Source organism: Echinops telfairi, unplaced genomic scaffold, assembly GCF_000313985.2.
Source record: "Echinops telfairi isolate 266 unplaced genomic scaffold, ASM31398v2 ScPeMD7_18;HRSCAF=68, whole genome shotgun sequence".
In the NCBI taxonomy this organism is placed as follows: domain Eukaryota; kingdom Metazoa; phylum Chordata; class Mammalia; order Afrosoricida; family Tenrecidae; genus Echinops; species Echinops telfairi.
In genome coordinates, this window is record NW_022103915.1 from 36,292,405 (window position 1) to 36,295,290 (window position 2,886).

A 2,886-nucleotide genomic window follows, 5' to 3' on the forward strand; every position below is an offset into this window, starting at 1 on the left:
CTGCTCCAGCACTCAGGGCTGCATCGGGGTAGATCCATACAGCTTCTCCTTGGGGATGTCTTGCAGGAAGTGAGCCTTGCCAGCTGAAGTAGGGAACTGGCTAAGGCAGCTACACCCTGGTCCGACCATCAGAAAGCGAGACCCGAGAACTAGAAAGGCGAGGCTCACCGAACCATTTATCCCTCTGCCCTTCAATGAACCCTGCCGGGTCTCCAGCTGGCTGCCGGGTCTCCGTCCCACCTCGCCTTGGCCCACACTGTGTGCGGACCTGGCCGGTAAGATCATGGCCATCCAAGAGGTGAGCATGCTACCATGAAATGTGTCTGACTCCATTATTTTAATCTCATATCTCTCATGCTCTCTATGACTATATTATAATATATATGTATCTCAACCATACAATTGCACCTATCAAACCCATGATTAGTGGGGGGGGGGCTGGCATTTCCCACCACAAACCCACAGCTCATCATGTCAGTAGTGTTCAATGCATCTAATCTGTTCTTGAGCTGACCTGGGATAGCTGCACTGAGAGCTTTCTAGATTCAGAAGACAGAAAGGTGACACTAGAGAAGGCAAGAGAGTGAGAAGCAGCCAAAAACACAGCCAGAAAAAAGCCACAGGAGACCAGTGGGCATCGGTGCAGTGGGCTTCCTGACCTGCACCATGAGGTGGCGACAGTGACCCTCTCAACCCCCTTTGGACAGGAGGCACTTGGTAGAACTAAAGATTTGTGGCACTTGCTAAGCTGCGGGCAGAGAGAAGGCCTGTCCTGAGGGCCTGAGAGGCGCTGATAAGAGCTGTGTAGCACTGGCGAAGGGAGACTGCCTACATGCTTCCTGATCGTGATCCTGAGCTGTAACTCATTGCTTCCCCCATAAACCCCATCACTGTGAGTATGGTCTATGCAGCCAATACCATGAAGGATCGGTCTGATATCATCATGCTATTTTTACATTTCCCCCCACCTAAACTGGTACCTACCACAGATTCAATGCCATCTCCATGAACAATCTCAGCAAATGATTTGGTAAACATTGACCAACTGATTTTGAAATTTAGGTGGCGAGACGAAGCACTAAGAGAACCAACATCCTGTGTGTCACGGAGCTGGTTTGGACTCAGAGCAAGCCTGGGGGACCGAGCAGAACTGCCCTCTGTGGTTTCCGAGGCTGTACCCTTCGGAAGAGAGGCTCTGGTGATGGAGTGACTACGATCCACAAGGTTTGAAGCAGTTTGAAACCATCAGCCACTCCTACAGAAAAAGATGGGGCTTTCTACTCCTGGAAACAGTTACAGCCTCCAAACTCACCGGGCAGTTCTACCCTGGATGGCACCGAGTGAGGTGTGAGTAGTGAAAAGCCTACACAGCAAACACTGCCGGTTACCACCCAGTGGAGGGGAAGTGGGCTCCGCAGGATTGTCAATGGTTGATGGGCTTTTTCGTTTTTGTTGCTTGAAAAGAGAATGCTAGGACTTCTTTCCAAGGAACCTACCTCTGAGTGGACTTGAACCCCTGATCTTTTGGTTGGCAGCTGAATGCATTGACCCTCTGCTCCGCCCAGGAGGGACTCAAAACTATGGACTCAGTTTAGATTACTTTCAAGGCAAAATCTGCCCTTGATGTAACAGATCATTGGGGGGGTGGGTGGGGTGTTTTTTGGTTTTGTTTTTCACAATTTCTTCCAGGCATTAGAAAACAGGAACAAGCTGTAACTATTTTATGAGGACAGTCTGATTTTATAGCAAAACCAGCTAAGGCCAACATGAGGAAAGAACATGACAGGCCTCCATCACTCAAAAATGTACACACAAAGAGCCCCCCCAAGAAAGTCCAGAGAGCAAAGGAACAGATCTGGAAAAGGAATTCATGCGGGAGGAAAAATCAGTTGAGCGGTCATCTGATCTTGGATCATTTAGAAAAGAGCATTTGGGGAAAGAAAGAAGGAAGGAAGGAAGGAAAGAGCATTCGGAGGAGTTGTGCCATTTTTGGACAGTTTGGGAAGAATTACTAATACATAGAAAACTTTCTTCTCCTGAAAAGCGTTACTGTCTCAGAAACTTGTAGCTTCACTATGAGTCAGCATCAACTCCATGGCGATACTTTTCCCCCAACATGTGTGCATGTGCAATTCAGTGATATTGATGACCTTCAAGTTTTGCAACCAGAAATTCTGGCCCTTGTTTCTGAGCGGCTCCTCCCCCACTAACATGCACTGTCCCTCCCCCCCAGCACTTGTACAATGTGATGCCAGCAATCTAGATACATTTTTAGAGAGCTCAGCGGTCAAGGCCAACATTGTTTACTAGTTAAACTGGACGACTGTTTTGTTGTATGAAGACTTCAGGAGATGTTTATGGTACAAGGTTCAACGATATCTCAGGGAGACATTTCCGGAGGTTCTCCTAGCCCCCATGGCCATAAGAATTTGAAATTCTGTTCTATATTTTTCCTCTTTTAATCAAAATGTTTAGTAATGGTAGCTGGACACCAGCAACCCCTACTTGTGGTCTCCTGGCAAAGGAGGCACAGGGAGGAACTAGTTACACACCCTATTTCCGCCTACGCCTGGTTCTTCTGCCACTTGCCATAGGTTAACCTTAGCCAGACAACCACTCAAAAGCTTTTAAGACCTCAGGCACTATGCATCCAACCAGGAAGGCAGTTATTCCCAACTAAGGCAAAAAGCACAATTACAAAGGAAACCTGCTCATTAGGTTGGAGGTTTGAACCCACCAGCTGCTCCCAGTAGAAAAATGAAGCCCTCTGTTCCCCAGAAGATTTGTAGTCTGAGTCCCTCTGGCCAGAATGGACTCAGTGGCAGTCCATAATCATTCAGTATCATCAGTAATCATTCAGTATCATCAGTAATCATTCAGTATCAT